This window comes from Callorhinus ursinus, unplaced genomic scaffold (genome assembly GCF_003265705.2).
Source record: "Callorhinus ursinus isolate GAN/ISIS: 27379988/994484 unplaced genomic scaffold, GSC_fseal_2.0 scaffold58, whole genome shotgun sequence".
Classification (NCBI taxonomy): Eukaryota; Metazoa; Chordata; class Mammalia; order Carnivora; family Otariidae; genus Callorhinus; species Callorhinus ursinus.
Genome location: NW_027397120.1, coordinates 6,995,551 through 7,013,425, shown reverse-complemented (window position 1 = coordinate 7,013,425; position 17,875 = coordinate 6,995,551). Strand labels below are relative to the sequence as shown.

The 17,875-nt window shown below is 43.9% G+C and overlaps 1 long non-coding RNA gene across 1 annotated transcript; it reads left to right on the top strand.

The window, feature by feature from the left end:
* Nucleotides 1-2,138: 2,138 nt before the first annotated feature.
* Nucleotides 2,139-10,168, top strand: LOC141371153 (uncharacterized). The gene is made up of 5 exons (XR_012375879.1): nt 2,139-2,307; nt 3,063-3,156; nt 4,475-4,577; nt 7,002-7,188; nt 9,127-10,168. It is a non-coding gene; the product is annotated as an uncharacterized lncRNA (long non-coding RNA).
* The last annotated feature ends 7,707 nt before the right edge of the window (nt 10,169-17,875 follow it).

The window sequence follows — 17,875 nt, the reverse complement described above, 5'->3', positions numbered from 1 at the left end:
TGACAGTGTTTGGAGGTGAGACCTTTGGGAGGTCATGAGGGTGGTGCCTCCACAATGGAGTTAGTGCCCTTAAAGAAGAGTAAGGGTGAAGAACAGCCTCTCTCTGTCCCTGCCACGTGAGGACGCAAGAAGACAAGGAAGAGAACTTTCACTAGGACCCAACCATGCTGACTTCCCACCCTCCACAACTGTGGGAAATGCACGTGTAAGACATGCCAGGAAATTCCGTTAGAGTGGACTGAACTAAGACAGACACCAAGGTGATTAGACAGTCCTTGTCCTCGGTGAGCACAGAGAGTGTGGGACCGGCCAGTGAGGAGAGCCTCACGGCGCAGAGGGCACGCGCCTCCAGAGCCCAGAGGACAGCCCCAGCCTCACCTGCCATGGGGTCAGGGAAGTGCCAGGTGTGACTCCTGGACTATTACAGCCACAGAGGGTCTTCAAAGATTCTCCAATAGAGAGGTTAAGGGATTTGTCCAGGCTAACCCGAGGGGCTTTCAAACCAGAGTCACAATTTACTGCTTGTCCAAATGTAGCACGCTTACAATCATGTGTTAAAAGTTATGCAAGTTATTGGTGCCTTAAAAAAAAAAAAAAGCCTCATAATAAAATATATTTGAGGCCATGCAATGGTAAGAAACATTTGGCATGTTGAAGGGGAAAAAAATCAAGTGTGCCATTGTAGAATTCTCCCCTATGAAAACATCTGACTCGGTGTGCTTGGCTGGAAGGAAGCAAAGTTTGAAAGAACTCAGTGTGGAACCCCGGCCTGAGCCCTGCCTGCTTAAAGCAAACAGCGCATGCATCGCCAGAAAAGATTTCCACCTCAGCACCTCGGACCCAGAAACACAGCTAAAGCCCCCACGACAGCTAATACGTGATTGTGGCCTCCAACGTGGCCTAGTGGCCATTGCGCAAAATCTTCCTTCAGCAAACCTTCAGAGGGGAAGGCCAAAGGCATGCTGCTTTAGAAACTGCTGCCTCTTGTCATAGACCATCTCTACCAACAAGGAACAAGAAAATGGGCTGGAAGGCTTCCTTCGTGGGAACTTTTCCCTGGTGATAATACCTGCATCTTCAGGTGCCGTACAGAAGCATGGAAAGGAGCACCCATTCTGGAGGAAGCTTCTAGGAGGATCTTAGGGAAGTCATGCATTGTACATAGCCAGTAAGGGAGACCTCACACTGTTCTAGCACCTTTGTTTTCAAGGTCATTTTTAAAGATTGTCCTAGAACAAAAAGCCGGGCAGTAAAAAGTCATACTAGCTATCTGTCTGCCAAGTGTCTGCTTTTCTGGGCAGCAGGTGCACATGCCCAGGTGCATATGATCACAGGAGGTGGTCGACTGTCTCCTTCAGTCCTCACAGCGTCCTTTGGAGAGAAGCAGCAGTGTGGGTCCATCTCACAGATGGGAAAGCCGAGGTTCGCAGAGGCTGCTGAGCTGCCCCGAGTCACACGATGTACATGTCCGAATTGGCAACAGCCAAGCTCCATGCCCCCACCTGGTGGCTCTGGATTGGTGCCGGGCACACTGCCAGGGGGCCCTCCATCAGCTTTTGACGATTCAGCACCGTGGGCTCGGGACCAGCTGTGGACCCGCGAGGAAGGGACAGGCGCTGCCCAGAGACAAGGAGCTTGGCGTGCGGGGAGGGTGAGAGGCACTCCAGGGGCCTGGCAACCTGGAGTATAGAAGAAACGTTTTGAGAAGATAATTTGTAATCAGAAAACCCCAGGGTCTGAGGAGCCTGCTTCCTCATCTTTCTTGGAGAAATTGAGACGACTTTAAATTAGCCGACAAATTAGTTCATTTTAATGTCAGAATGCATCGAGGGGGGAAGGGTTTCTAAGGTGAAAGACGAATAAGTGTAATTGCTTCTTTTTTCGAGATCACAATATGACTTTGTTCATTATGAAATAATGAAGCATTATTTAATCCCATTATGAAATAAATGAGATTGAGTAAATAGCACATCTGCATTCATGCAGTGATATAAAGTCAGGAAATGTTTATCCCACTGACATTTAAAAATAGCACCTCAATTTTTCTTAGTAATGAAATTGTAGGTGTTTCATTACAAAAATATATTTTATAAGAAATACAAATATGGCATTGTTAAATTAACTCTTAGGGAAGCTTTCCAGCTGAACGCCTTCCTGGATGGTTGGGTTTTGAAATGTGGATTCACGTCTTCAAAATGAAGCTGATCTGTGGGCTGTGATCAATATCAAACAAAATCATCAGTGAAATGCAAAAGAAAAAAAAGTCAATATGAGTGAAGAAGGTTAAGTCCAAGGAGCCCTATTTCGGTATGTACACCTGCCCTCTTGTGGTGTTCATCTGTATGGTCGCCTACCTCGCACTTTTAAGACTACTAGAAATAGGGTATCCCAACTTGTATCCTAAGTGGCTGTGTGTATGCCTCACCACAGAGCCCTGTCCCTAAATAGTTCCGATTCTTTTTCAACCAGCATGTGCTAGAAACCTCCTCTGTTAGGGATTGAAACACTCAAGGTGCACTCACATTTGGTGATAGCAATATTGGAGCAGAATCCATTTCACTATTTATTTTGCTCCAGCTACTAGGACTGCAACACAAATGACCCCAAAACATAATGATGCAAAACCACCATTCTGGGAATCAGGAATTCGGAAAGGGGATGGTTTGTCTGGGGCCTCACGTGGAAGATTTAAACATTTGAAGGCTCGTTCACTCTCTAGGGGATGAGGCTGGCTGGAGGCTGGGGACCTCAGTTTCCTCTGCACATGGCTCTTCACGAAGGCCACTGTGGGCATCTTCAGAGCATGGCAGCTGTGTTCCAAGGGTGAGTGTTCCCAGGAGAGAGAATGACAGGCAGAAGCACCGTGTTTATGACCCAGCCTTAGAATTCAAATATGGTCACCTCCACCATATTCTATTGATCACAAGGGGCCAGCCCTGATTCAGTATATTAGGGAACCAAATCAGGGCATGAATACAAGGAGGTATAGATCGTTGGGGTCCATCTTGAAGACTGACTGCATACATTTTAATAATGAAACTATACTGTGTTCTATTTTTCAGTAAGGTATGACTGCCTTCACCTTCTGCACTTGGCCCTAGCAGGCTCTCCATCAGACTGCAGGCCAGTAGGACTGAAGCCCCCTCTCCTTCCTGCGTGAGTGTCTCTGGGAGGACGATCGAGGGAGATGGCCCTAGCATGGATGGGTGGGGGGTCCTAGCCTTGGGCGGCTGAGGGGAAGGGGGGCTTCTGTCTTCTCTTCGGAGAAGTCCCCTTGCCAGACCCCCATCTACCCCCACCTCCACCTGCATGTTAAGAGATTCCAACAAGGACATCTGGGAGAAATACGAATGACTAATAAACGTTAAAGAAAAACCACCTCAATTTCACTAGTAACCCTGGAAACAGACATTGAAGCCACATTCAGATACCCCAAAGGGATTTTTTTAGGTAGGAAGGGTGGGGTCAGAATGCTTTCTCAATGAGTGGAACCTCATTGAATCTGAAAATATACTGCTGCCTATAATTATCTGAGTATAACTCAAGTCTTAATTCAGATTTTCCATTTTTAAAAATATGTGTTTTTGGTTCTGAAAAAAATAGCTTCATATTCAGGAATACCAAACGCTGGTATCGGATCACTATCCACAAAGCTATCTCAGGGGACAGCTATGTAGCCAGAAGCTGTCAAGGTGTGGTGGTTGAATATAGGACAGAGAACTCACCCTTGATCTGGAACATTCTGCATTGTGGTCAGAAAGGAGACGACCAAGGGCAGGGTTGGGTGGGGAGTGTGAGGATCCTGAAAACATGGCGTTGGGGCCTGGGCCTTGAACAACAGGTGAACAGGATCCAGAATGTCCTCTATGGGGTGTGTGGGAGAGGGAACAGCACGAGCCAAGGGCCAGTGGTGTCAGCCAGAGCCATATGCTTGCGACATGACAGGTACTAGTGTCCTGGTTGGTGGTATGTGGGAGTTGGCACCAGAGTAGTTAAGGTGACATGACAGGGAGGCTGAACTCAATCCATTGATGTTAGTCTCCAGTGTTTTTCAGCAAGGGCACCAGCATTTGGGTAAATTTTAGAAGAGTCGCCCTGTGCACGGTAGCCATCGAGGAGCAAGAGGGCCTGCCAAAAGATGACAGCAGGAAGCTGAGAGTCAGGGACAGTGGAGGTGGGAAGAGAAAGAAGGAAATTATTAGAGAGACCTATCTAAAGCCGAATGGCAGGATGCAGGGATGAGAGGCAGGGAGGCATTGGGGTGGACCCGCAGGCTTTGGCCTTGGTGACGGGATAGATGGTGGTGTCTTTAACTGAACGTGGAACATGAGGAGAGGGAAGAGTCAATCTGGGAGAGACCTTGAGCTTGCAGTTGGACTTGCCAAGGGTATGTGCTTCTAAAACCACCAGGGCCCAACTCTGGCTCTGCCTAGGGGCACGCATCTCGTTAAATCTTTCCTCCCCGCTGCAACAGGCACTCCAAGACGGTCGTGACTCTCCCTCCTAATGCATCTCTGGTGCTTAGCCTGGGGCTTCGGGGAGATTCGGCAAGGTTTGCTGAATACAAGGTTGCATTCGTAAGTGGTGGGACAACAAAATGCATGCAAGACAGAAGAAAGGGAAGAGCAGGGAGGGGAAAGGGCCCCGGGGCACCCTGAGGACCGCCTTCTGAGAAATGGTTGAAAAGCAGAAAGCCAGTGCAGGTGGTGGGAAAGAACAGGAGGGAGGGGCAAGAGACCCAGCCCAGCTAATATACTGTCCCCAGCTCTCCCCATGTCAACAGACACAGCAACAGCCCAGCAATGAGCCCCTTGGACAGGGTCCCTGGATGAAAAGCTCGTGCTGACCGTGTGGGCTGGAATGAGTGAGAACCAGTCCTGTCCATTTCCATGCAGAATCTGCTCTCTACAGACCACAGGAATCTGCCAGCTGGTGTCCCCCACGCCCCCCCCACCCCCGCCGGCCACTCTCTTCCTAGACGTGAGATCACACACCCGCTTCGTTGTCTCATCTTTCCATATCATATTTATGGAGGGAAAGTTTCTTAAATATCATTAATTACCTTGAAGAGTTCAGTAAGTGGAAAGACCTAATGAGGGATTACTTTTTATTAACGGTAGTAACTTGGGACATCTGTTTAGGAGCCAACAGCCTTCCAGATGAAAGTTAAGATACGGAGGCCAACGGCACTTGATTGAATTTTGTATTTGTGTCCACAAATGCAATTTATTGTGTTATACATTTGCCTATGATATACTAATATAAATTAGAATTTGTGTTAATAATGCTCACAAAACCCTAAAGAAATGGCCGTGTTCAAAACATGAAAAACAAAAACAAAAACGTTTGCTTGACTTGGAAGCCTCACGCGATGATCTTGTTCTGAGTAACAGCATCTGTTAAACAATTGTTTTGCTGATCCATTTAAATTTTTTGTTGTCAGACTCACATAGCAACAGAAAATTTAGAAAACAGGGAAACCCATCTCCCCGAATCCTGTCCCCATCACAGAGGTCTGATCGCGATTGTAGGGCTCCGTCCTTAGCCCTAAGCAGAGAGTTTTTTTTTTAGTTGTAAACACAGTGTACTTTGTATCCTGCTTTTTTTCACTTAATGTTATCTGATTCTTTTTTATGAGCAATGAAATTTGATATGAGGTGGCTGCTCACACGGTTTTTTGAGAGACCATTGTTGGAAAGATTGGTGAGCATTTTCTAAGCCCCATCGACTTCAGGGAATCAGGAAATTAAACTTTTTATTTATTGGTCTTTGACTTTCCCATAAATGGACACAGTTCCACCTTGTTTGACTGCATTGTAAAAGCAAGACACTGGCTGAACAAAGGCACGCCGTTGAGTAATTAGGCATTAGGTGGAGGCGGGGCGGTGCTTTATGGGGCCATTAGTACTCACTCAGCTGCCTTTAAGGTTCGAGTCTGCTCCTTGCACATCAGTTGCCATTAGTTTCTTTGATTTCAAAAAACTGGGCTTTGGGTGGGAGGAGGGGTGTCCAAATGTTTAAAAACGATAAACTGGCCTTTGTACAGTCGTTTAAGGGAAAGGATAAAGGGTTTTGTTTCATACGTGCTTTAAAAAAATTTTTTTTCTGAATCTGAGTTGCTTGGGCACTTACAGTATAGATGGTACGGTCCACCCTGCAGAGTCTGGGGAAGCCGGCTCCCCGCTTTCCCATCCAGCAGAGGAGGGGGTGCGCCCCCCTTGCCTCTGCAAGGTTTGCGACATCCCTGAGAGGCTATGTTATCCCATGTTCCTTGGCCAGCCCACCGGGCTTGTGAGTCTTGACCAGTGTTCTAGGGGGAAATGTGGTTTATGTTGCTAGCGCTTTAACTTGCGAAATGCATTTCTTTATATATTTAGTTCAGAGCAAAAATTGTTTATCTTCTTTACCTGAGATCACAGCTTTTAAATAAATAACTAAAGGGAATCCATCTTCAGAGGGGAAAAGTTGGCGTGTTTTTTCCCACAGACGTGGCCTCGGGAGGACATTTTCATCTTTGTAGAACCATCTCTACTCACCTACCGTAGCTTGGTAAAGCAGAATGATCTTTGTTGCTTCTAGCATGGAAAAAGTCCGTTTTGTTAAAAATCATAAGTTTAAAAAAAAAAAACACTAGTTTTAGTGGTTGGCTGTTTGAAAACACTTCCTCGATGATTAGCGCCATACATCGTCAGTGAGGGTCAGTTAGTACACTAAGCGCTGCACCCAGGTCAAGGTCAAAGGAATGGATGTGAGCCTGTTCCCAAGGTGCTTGCCACCTGGGAGGAGAAGTGGATACTTAACTTACCGGTGGTCTCAGGGCTGTGGGGGAGCTCGGAGGAGAAAAAAGAAATGTTACTTCCCTCGGGGGGGGGGGGGGGGGGGGGGGGGGACCAGGTAGTCCCTTCACAAGGCAGGACGACGGGTCAAGGTCACATCAGACCCATTGCCAACCCACTATATTTTGGTTCTCCAGGAACTAATGCAATCCACTGCTGTTGCAGGAGAATTGTAACTAGGGATCCAATTTGATGAAGAGTTAATGGCAAAGAGTCTTGACGAGAAGGGGGCGTCACCCCAGGGAAAGGAGATGGATTCTCCCCAGAGCCTCCAGAAGGGAATGCAGCCCTGCCCACACCTGGATTTCCATTGAGACCCATTTTGACTCTGACCTCCAAAACTGTAATAAATGTGAGTTGTTTTAATCCCCCCCAAAAATCCTTCTGTTGACCCTCTTCCTCCATCAAGCTAGCACCCCATCTCCTCCCTGCATTTCCGGTCCTCCTCCTGAGCTGAACTCCAGTGCCTAGCTCTCTGCTGGAGGTTTCCTCTGCCTCCCCAGACACCTCGATGGGACCTCGCTGCCTCCACTGTCATTCTCTCTTCCCCCGCGCGCTGCCTCTGCCGTCTCCCCGCACAACTGGCTCTATGTGAATGGGGCAAGCACCGCAACTTCATGTCCCAACCGTAAAGTGGGAAAACAGACCTCATTCCATCTGATGAATAAACCCATAATCCCTCACCATTACCCTACCCTTAATTTTACCTATCCTTAGGCTTTCAGCAAGTAAATAAACAGAACCAAACAACTGCTTATATCCATAAGTAATCAAAATGTATTTAGTGCTTTAGCAAATAGTTTGTTTTTCTAATTTTCCTTTAATTAGCAGGGAAAGAATTAAAATCAATTTCTCTTCCAGCAGATAAAAAATTAGACTCAGCTTCTGCCCTTACACAAATCCAAATTTTAATGTACGCAAGAAACACAAATTCATAATTGTTCTTCAATATCGTATGTATCCAAAATTAAGCACATTTCTATGACATTTATCTTATCTCCCTGATCACAGCTTAATAAAATTATAATTATGACCTTTCAAAGTATTATTGCCTGATCCACACTTAATCAGCATTCTCTGCTTGAAACCTTGAGTCTTGCAAGGGGGCTGCTGCATTCCGTTGACTGAGAGAGTCTTTGTGCAATAGGTGGGAGGGTGAGTTGGTCCCTGCTCCCCTCGTTCCCCAATGCCCAGAGCAGGGGCTTGAGAAACAGTCGTTGAATGATGAGTAAACACGAGGTGTCGGGCATGTTTTACATGTATTCACACTGGTACATGTGAAAATGTGACTACACGAAGCCCAAAGGGGAGGGGGCGGGGGGGGGGGGGGGGACAGGGGTGGGGACAGGGCTGTATTAGGAATGAGCTAGAAATCAGCCCAGACTGAGTTGGCCAACATATCTGCTTTAATCAGAACTGTCCTGATCGGCTGAAGACACTGAGCTCTTCAGTGACGGTGCTTGTGCCAAGCCAAATCCCTCCTTTTAAAAAGGATGCCAAATGTGACAGATGTCAGGCCTTGGTGCCTGTCTGTTCTCGGAGGAACAATCCGATTTCTCCCGTGGGATGATGCTGAGACTTGCCGTGTCCTCTTCTGGGACGGCAGCCGTGTCTGCTGAAGAAGGACTGCACACGCCAGTCGCGGCTGCTGAGAATCACGGAAGCTTAGACCAAGGTGATAAACAGCGGGAGATTAGTTAAGACAGTTTCAATGCTTCTCCTTCGGGCCTAAGGAATAGCGGTGTGTTCTTGGGCAGGGAAGGCCAGATGCTTCCGTGGTCGCTTATGATCCTGTGAACAACGATATGACCCTGGGTGATTGTTCTTTCTGCTGGGGACTCGTGTTTTCTGACACAAACGATGCAGAGACCAGCACCCAGTGGGGGCCAAAATGATGCTTCTTGGATCTGACCTTCTATGTGGCTCCTGTCTGGGCAGGGGGAGGGAAAGATGGGAAGAAAATAGCACGTGTGCTCTTGTGCCTGTATGGCCCAATTTGGAAACTTGCAGATCTGTTTGATTTCGGCCAGGAGAGAGAATACAGCTTTTTGAAGTTATTTTGGTTATCCTGTGCAGAAATCACACGCTACACCTAACAAATTCAACAATTTCATAGAGCCGTAGTCAAGCGTGTGAGTTACGATTTTATTCATTCCATTTATTCAGTGAGTCAGGCTCTGACAGGGGGTTGATTTGTTGTTTAATATTTGGGGGGGTTATTTTGGTATATTCGTAACGTGTTTACTTAAATACTGCATGTTAAATGAGATGTTTTCATTTGTTTTGATAGGTACTTATAAAGGCAACGTACAGCATTTCACACTTACACAGCGCTTTCTGAGTCCTCAACACGGCACCAGGACTCGAGAATGACTACCCCGCGTGTTTGGGAAGTGCCAGCCTCACTTTGCCCAGAGCAAAGCGGGGCTTGAGCCGTGCTGCCAAGCCCCCAGACCCAGAGCCCAGCTGAAGGGGCTCTTCCCCAATCTCGGGCTCCCACCTTCACACTAAGACCCAAGACTGTGGGCAGCAAAGAGCCCAGAGGAGGAAATTGATTCTTCTTGCTTGTTTTATGGCTCTTAGGGTGTTACCATAACAGCATGGATTCTTCCCTGAACTCAGCAGAACATATGGGAAACCTATACTTAGCTTGTCATTTCAAGCCCTTCCTCCCCCATACCCAGCTCTCCCCCCCAGAAGTCCTCAATATGGTATCAATTCTGTAGGTTAAAAAAAAAATGTTCAACTGGGTGAAGGGTCCTTTGGTCTTGACCCATGAGCAGCGATGTGTCCTGCACTTTGACTGGAGTTGCAGTTGACCACTAAAGTGCCAAGTGGACATTGTCCCTGGAATGGCTATCCTATTGGCCACGGCGGGAGCAGCATAGGCGAGACAACTGAATCCGGTGCACAGCCACCAGAACAGAGATGGCTTTGGCCAAAGACAGCTACAGAATGTGCAAAACAAAGAGACGGCACAAGGCAATCTTTAAAAATAGTCATAAATGTCAAAACAGACCAAATGAGAATATGCTCCTCTGCCTAAAAATAGACAGTGTTTCAGAGTTGGCTTCATACAGGAAATCATCACTCTGCTCTTTTAACTCTCATATTTAAGGGTCTTAGATCTGACTTTTATAAATGAGAAATCCAATAGTTATGCACATGCTTACAACATGCCCAGTAAGTAACTGAATCTCCCTGGTATACCTCTAGAATGGATACTAGGCAGCATCTCTCCAAAAGAGGATTACTAAGCCATCAGCTGTTCTTTTAGTGTCTAAGTCATTTCTAGGATGGCACAAGTCCAAGTCTCATTCATTAAAACAGAAAAAATCTATAAACACCTGCATGTAATTGATTAGTAAGTTGGGGTTTCTTTAACTGGCTGTTTATTCCTCTGTTCAAAACAACACACTAAACAAAGAACCAACAATGGCAAGTCATTGACGTTATGCCAAGTTATTAGAGACTTTTATTTTTGTAAAGTGGGTTATTGTATTTGGGGGGTCAACCTAAGTCCCTGAGGGCTCCCCTTCCATTCAAGTGCTGCGTCCTTTTGTTCTTGGTTCACTGGATCGAGAACAAACGGTGAGGTGGGAGGTCGTTGGACATTGGTGTTTACTTTTTATGTAGAAAACAATTAAAAAGAGAAAACTGGGTTTAAGGGCAAGTTATCTAATTTGTGTTTCTGCAGATGATAAACATACCCCCCACTCCTTAATCCCAAAGAGCAAAGGATGACTTCCCCCAATCCCTCATCCCTCCTTCACATAATTGCAGATTTAGTTCTGCATACCTTTTTGGTAATTTTGTGAATTTCATCCCCTAGGATGTTGAATTTTGGGTCACTCCTGTTGGAGATTGTTGGTGTTTGGGCAGAGATAGGTGAGGCGAGGCAGAGGTGAGGCACGTGAGGGTTTGGGCAGAGGTGGGGGGCGGCACAGACAGCGAAACGGGAGGGAATACACCTGGGAAGACCCGCATTCCTGTAAGTCAGGGAGTCAGACACTGCTTTGCAAAGAACTCACCACATAACCCTGTTGGGGGGTGGGGGTTGGGACCTGAGAGCCGTGCCCTGGGCAATCCCCAAAAGATTTCCAAGCATTCAAGTACTTGGAATGTCTGGATGAGGCAGGGGTGCCAAGAAGCAGGACTGGACACCAGAAGCAGCTCAGATGTCATCAAATCTGTTATAAGGCACTCTATTGAAACAAGCCAAAACCAAAACAAAGCATCTCTTTGAAACTGGGGACAGGAAGAAGCATTCACACAGTAACCCCCCAAAAAGGAAAGGTAAATAGAACCTCCGTGAGGATTGATTTAATGTGTATAAAATGTCACTGAGTAGTCTCTCCATTTTAGTGTGTCATTTTTAAAAAATTAATGTTAGTGAATATAAAAAGAATTTGTAAATGCCGTGATAGGGATTAATAGGACTCCACGGTCTCCTTGCAGTCTTTCTCCTAAGATCTGAAGGTCCTCAACAGAGAATTCTCCCTGAGGTGGGGCTGAGGATGAACCCAGTCCCCCAAGATGGGGAGTAATGACTATAACCTCAAAACCAACACAAAGGATTGGGAATATTTGGTTAGCCAAACACAATGTGCTCTTCAGGGTCAGAAATTGTTATTCATGTGACTGCCCCGATGTGAAATCATATATCATAGAATAAAAGCCAACATTTAAGGTTTTAAGAATTACTCCTCACAAATTGCAATCGACATGCACTGAGTCCGCCTTCTACATGGTATCACCTGTACACACAGGACACGCGCACCTTGAAATGTGAGAGCAGAGACGCACGAGATAAGGAGGAGGGACACCACTGGAATGTGCAGAGAGACCTAATCTTTCAGGGTCGGAAACGAACTTTGAGGACATTCATTCCCAACCCTTAGTCCCTATTTCCTGAAGTGTGGAAGAAAGACACTTCTAGGTAGCTGAGAGAGGCAGCCTTAAATAATATTGGCTTACATTTAAGAAGTTGTTTCTTTTTCTATTTTAAGCCTTCTGTTTAGGTTGGGGAGAAAGCCTTGGGTTTGGTGACTACATGTCTAATGACTCTGAGGGCGGACCTCAGACACGAAGTCTTGAGGGGGCAACGATCTTTGGCTGGAATTTAATCACATCAGATTGAGTTTTCTTTTTTCTCCTAATGTGATTACCTTTAGATTACTTTGTATTTATGACAAATGATCCCGATTTTCTAAAAGATGGAAGACAAGGTCAAAGTGTGCACATCAGGGCTGCAAATGTAGTAACCAGTCCAAGGAGGCAGTGGGTTTGGGAAGAGGCGAGGCCCCGGGACAATTGACGGGGTTCTTTATAGAGATTCTCTGCCAGAGTTGGTTGCCATCACATTCTCTGTGCCAGGCAGTGAACTGGATCTGTGTCTGGGTCAAGGCAAGGGGATAGGGAGCAGTTACCTGGGCCAGGGGTCAGGGCAGTGCCCCAGGAAGATGGCAATAGGCAAACTGGGAACCCTCCCCCAGAAGCAGAGCTGCTGCCACATGCCGGACAGTGCATCCTGCCACTCACCCATCTTCAGGCTGATGGTGTGAGGACACACACACTGCTCATGGATCCTCACAAGGCAAGCATAAAACTAAAAATCACCAAATGTTTGTACTGTGCTAGAAAGGCAAACACATATAGCAATGCCTGAGAAATAAAATGAATGGACAAAAATAACAAGATATTGGAATAAGTAAAATTATTATCGGACAGAATTAAACATTCCATCCATTAATGAGACCCAAAAAGAGACTCTGGAAGTTAAAGTGTTTGGTTATAGGAAACCCTCAGTAGCTTGGCTAAATAACAAAATGGACCCGTTGAAGAGTCATCTAGCAAACTGGTGCAAATATACAAGCAGACAGAAAATATAAGGGAATACTTCAAAGTTGAGAAAGACAGGTCCAGATATTTTCATACCCATCTAAGAAGTATTGTAGAAGAAAAGGAGAAAATGGAGTAGATAAAATAATCAAAGAAATAATTAAAGAAAATTTTCTATGACCTTTAAAAAAAGGTAAAAATTAAAAATTGAAAAAACCCAAGGATTCTCAAAGGGAAATAGCTCACCCAGTTCTCAAGGGTACATATCATATACATGCTAGACTTGCTGAGCCAGTTAACAAGCTAGATATAATCTATTTTTATTTTGTAGCTAGCAAAAGAGGCTACTCACATAGAAATACACACATACACACAGGCTTGCATGCACACAAGTGCATATAAAACTGGTAAAATCTGAATAAAGTCTATGGATTTAACATCAGTTTTCTGCTTGTGCTATTTGTGGTGAACAGAAGTCTAGGATGATGCCCTTGACCCTCACTCTTGTGTAATCTCCTGCCCTTTAGTGTGAACAGAACCTGTGAACGTGATTCAATATCACTCCCGTTATTGTGCTATGTTATTCAGAAAAAGGGACTTGTCCAGATGTAATTAAGGACCGAAATCAATTGACCTTAAGATACGGAGATTGTCCTTTTGCCACGTGAGCCCTCATCAAACACTAAATCTGTCCATCCATGATCTTGGACTCCCCAGCCCTCCAGAACTACGAGAAATAAAGGTTTGTTGTTAACAAGCAAATCAACAACAACAGCAAAAAGATATGGATATTAAACTGGGTGGGTCTAGGGCACCTGGGTGGCTCAGTTGGTTAAGCATCTGCCTTCGGCTCAGGTCATGATCCCAGGGTCCTGGGATCGAGCCCCGGTTCATTTCGGGCTCTCTGCTCTGTGGGCAGTCTGCTTCTCCCCCTCTCCCTCTGCTGCTCCCCCTGCTTGTGCTCTGTCAAATAAATAAATAAAATCTTTAAAAACAAAACAAAACTGGGTGGGTCTGATCTAATTGTGTGATCCCATTAAAAACAACAAACAATCAACAGTAACAGTATTTTCCTAGTGAGACAGATCAACAAAATGTAAGAGAGATTTAAACTCCATTGCTGGCTTTGAAGCTGGATGAGGTGATAACAGCGAGTTAAGCAGCAACTTCCAGGAGCTAAGAATGGCCTGTGGCTAACAGCCAACCAGGGAACAGGCATCTATTCCTAGGAGCACGAGGAACTGAGTTCTGCCACAACCACATGGGCTTGAAAGAAGACCCCAGGCTTCAGGTGAGAGTGTGGTACAGACAACCCTTCATTTTAGCCCGTAAGACTGTGAGCAGAGAGTCCAGCCACGTGTGCTCAGAACCATAAGCTAATACATGGGTGCTGTTTTAAGCCACTACGTTTATGGCAATTTGCTACAAGCAACAGAAAACAAATACGCTGTTGTACTATAACTATGCCAGATATTAACATTAGGGAAAATTGGGTGAAAGGGACACAGAACCTCTGTACTATTTTTGTTGTACAATCTTCCACAAATATATAGTTCTTTCAAAAGAATATTTTTTTAAACTTTTATTTATTCGAGAGAGAGACAGAGAGAGAACAAGCAGGGAGAATGGCAGGCAGAGGGAGAAGCAGGCTCCCTGCTGACCAAGGAGCCAGATTTGGGGCTCACTCCCAGGACTCTGAGATCATGACCTGAGCTGAAGGCAGACGCTTAACCATCTGAGCCACCCAGGCGCCCCTAAAATAAATTTTTTTAAATGAGTGATTACACATCCTTTTTGAATGCCCCTAGAACATTTGCAAATATTGACCATGTGTTAAGCCACATTTTTAAATTTTCAGTAAGCAGAAATTATAGATTTTAATTACTGACCACAATGCAAAAATTAATTAATAAAATATAGATGATGAAAACTAACAAAAGAATAAATTAGAAAATGTACTTCTTAATAATTCTTGGATTAAAAAAGAACATTACAAGCTACTTTAAAATGGATATTCTTTTGTGCTTTGTCAAAGCTTAATTGACCATATAGTTGTGGGTTTATTTCTGGGTTTTCTATTCTGTTCCATTGATCTAGGCGTCTGAGAGGAAAACCGAGAAACAGACTCTTCTTTTTTTTAAGCTTTTATTTATTTATTTGAGAGAGAGAGAGCTTGTGAGAGAGAGATCATGAGCAGTGGAGAGGGGCAGAGAGAGAAGCGGACTCCCCGTTGAGCAGGGAGCCCAGGACCCTGGGATCATGACCTGAGCTGAAGACAGATGCTTAACTGACTGAGCCACCCAGGCGCCTCAAGAAACAGACTCTTAACTATAGAGGACCTACTGGGTGGGGGGGGGGGGGGGGGGGGGGGGGGGGGGACAGTGGAAATAGGTGATGGTGTGAAGGAGGACCCTTGTGAGGAGCACCAGATGATGTATGGAAGTGCTGAATCGCTATATTGTACACCCGAAACTATTATTACACTACATGCGAACTAACTGGAATTTAAATAAAAATTTTTTAAAAAGAAAAAAAGGTAAAAAATTAATAAAAATAAAATGAACAGTATGTAGAGAAGCATGATGTATCTACAGAGTGGCCTTTGAAAGAAACAGCCTTACCTTACTTTACCTTACCACAAGAACACAGGAAAGGCTGCAAATAATTGAGTTATGCTTTCACCTTGAGAAGCCATAAAGAGATAAAAATAAGCCCAAGAACAGAAAACATAAACATGAAAGCATAAATTAGTAAGATCAAAAGCAAACAACAGCAACAAAAATGTAGATTTCATAAAGAGAGCAAAGACATGTGAACAACATTTAACATGTCAAAGGACAGGACATAACTTTAAAGATTAAAGAGAATAACTAAATGAAATACCCCAGATTCAAAAATCAACATAAAACAGATGATTTCCTTTACAAATAATAGTGACCAAAGTTAGATGATGGGGTGCCTGGCTGACTCAGTCAGATGAGTGTGCAACTTTTGATCTCAGGGTTGTGAGTTTGAGTCCCATGGTGGTGTAGAGATTACTAAAAATATATATATATAAATAAATAAACCAAAAAAAAAGTGACCAAAATTCGAGAAAAAGAAAAAAAGAAATAGAAGATACAGACTAATTTTCATAAAATACGTTGAGAAGATGTTCAAAGATCTGTACCTGAAAACTGCACCAGGTCCAGGAGATTTCATGGCAAATTCTATAGATATTTGCAATTTATACATGCAGTGTCAGAGCATAGTAAAAATAGATTTTAGAGGAGCACCTGGGTGGCTCAGTTGGTTGAGCCTCAGACTCTTGGTTTTGGCTCAGGTCGTGGTCTCCCGGTCATGAGATCAGACCCCTGCATCAGGCTCTGCACTCAGCTTGAAGTCTGCTTGTCCCTCTCCCTCCCCCTCTCCTCCTCCCCTTCCTCCTGTGCACACTTAAATAAACAAATAAATAAAATATTTTTTTAAATAGATTTTAGGGACGCCAGGGTGGCACAGTCAGTTGAGCATCCAAGTCTTGGTTTCAGCTCAGGTCGTAATCTCAGAGTCATGAGATTGAGCCCCGCATCTGGCTCCATGCTCAGTATGGAGTCTGCTTAAGACTCTCACTCCCTCTCCCTCTGCCCCTGCCCCCTGTGCTCTCTCTCTAAAATAAATAAATGAATCTTTTAAAAAAATAGATTTTAAAATCCTTTAAAAATTTGCATATCAAATCAAGAGAATCATACATCAAAAGAATAATATCAAAAGAATAATAAGAATAATACATCATATCATAACCAACTAAAGTTTGTCCCTAAGAATGTTAGTATGGGTGAACATTAGAAAATCCATTAATATACCTTACTACCTTCACAGATTAATACAGAAAATTTATATGATCATCTCAATAAGTGCCAAAATATCACCTATAATGTCACCATATATTAACAATAATAACTACAACAGATTTTAGAGTTATTTCATAATCTCAAACATAGGGGGTCCTAAGCAAGGCACGAAATCCAAAAGCCATTAAATAGGAGAGTTATACATTTTACTACATGAAAATACACACAGAACTAAAAATGTGGTATATACCACACCTATGTAAGATGTTATCAATAGGGGAAACCGTGGGGGGTGATGAGTGGGGGAGAGTGGGTATATGGAAACTGGGTACTACCCATTCAGTTTTCCTGTAAACCTAAAACAGCTCTAAGAAATAAAGTCTATTAATTAAATATATATATATGGTCATAAAGAGGGAATAACCAACATTTGATACAAAAGCCTTAATATCTTAATATATCAAGAAATCATGCAAATAATTGAAGAGTAAGACAAATGAACCAATGGAAGAATTAGTGAAGGATACAGATAAATAGTTCACAGCAAGAGAAACACAAATGGCTTTTCAATAGCAACACACACAATGAAAGAGATATAAATTGAAACACGATACCATTTTTTAGCTAACAAACTGGTAAACATAAAAGAATTTGTTAATGCCCGAGTGTGGGGAAAATAGAAGCTCTCAGATCTCATATCTTGTTGGCGAAGCTGTAAGCTGGAGACAGCCCCTTTCAGAAAATTTGATCTTAAAATTTTTAAAATTTAATATAAACTAAAATTGAAAATCCACATTCTTTGGTTGAACTAGTTTATTTTTATGAGTTTTACCATATAGAAATGCTCACAGATGTTTATAGGAGGAAAAGACAGAAACCTGCATAAATGGCCATCAGAAGATTCCAGGACCATGGCACATCTCCATGTGATGAAATACCAGGCAACCGTGTTTTCAAAAAAGAAGATTTATAAGTACTGATAAGGAACGACTTTGAAACTTCAAAGATGCATTTGTAAGGGTAGTTGGTAGTGGAGTAGCAGAAAAACAACAGTGGAATGGTGTCTACCACTGGTGTTTATTAAATGGTGTGTGTGTGTGTGTGTGTGTGTGTGTGTGTGCGCGCGCGTGTGCGTGCATGTATGAGAAAGAGAGAGAGAGAGAATGAATCTATACAGACTGCCTGGAAAAAGATGCCCGTAAAAAAGTGTCAGTAGTGCTGGTGCTGGGAGAAAAAAATGGGGACTGGAGTTAGGGATATCAGGGAAACCATTTTTCACTCTTTAATTTTCTTTTCTTTTTTTCCCATGTACGTACATTACATGGACTTCACAAAATAACTTAGGCAGAGAAAACCAAGAAACAAAGA